Genomic DNA, 667 nt, shown 5'->3' with positions numbered 1-667 from the left:
CGAACAGCGGCAAATGGAGCCGGGGAGTGATGTCACCGAGGGGGCGGGGCTGGAGCGGGTCATCGTTCGCGTGCCCACGCCGCTCATTTGCATGCCGCTCATTTGCGTGCCGCTCATTTGCATGCCGCTCCACGTTGCCGCGTTCGTGAATTTGCATATTTGGGGGCCTGCGCCCCGCCCATTCGCCTGTCGCTCATTTGCATGTCGCTCATTTGCCTGTCGCTCATTTGCCTGTGGCTCATTTGAATGCAACTCAGTGGCGCGCTGCATTTGCATATCGGGGCGCTTCCGCGTTTTCTCATTTGCATGGTCATTTGCATACCCCAGCTTCACTTTATTTGCATTCGCGTTTGCATATCGGTGCATCTGTGGTTGGTGCATTTGTGTAATGACACACGCAACGCATTTGCATATCTACGCATTTGCATATCGTCCATCGGCGTGCTGTTCGCGTCCCGTTGCATTTGCATACCGTGTATTCCCGTGACCCATTTGCATATCGGCGCATTTTGACGCCGGGGCATTTGCATATCCGTGCATTTACATATTGCCCATTGCCGCGGCGCGCATTCGCAGGCTCCGACATTTGCATATTGCTCATCTGCATGCCGCACAGCCGGGGGGGGGGGGGGGGGGGGGAGGAAAATATGGGGGTTTTGTTACCAGC

The sequence above is a fragment of the Aptenodytes forsteri genome, unplaced genomic scaffold (assembly GCF_000699145.1).
Source record: "Aptenodytes forsteri isolate BGI_AS27 unplaced genomic scaffold, ASM69914v1 Scaffold746, whole genome shotgun sequence".
NCBI classification, from domain to species: Eukaryota; Metazoa; Chordata; class Aves; order Sphenisciformes; family Spheniscidae; genus Aptenodytes; species Aptenodytes forsteri.
This window is presented reverse-complemented; position numbering follows the sequence as displayed.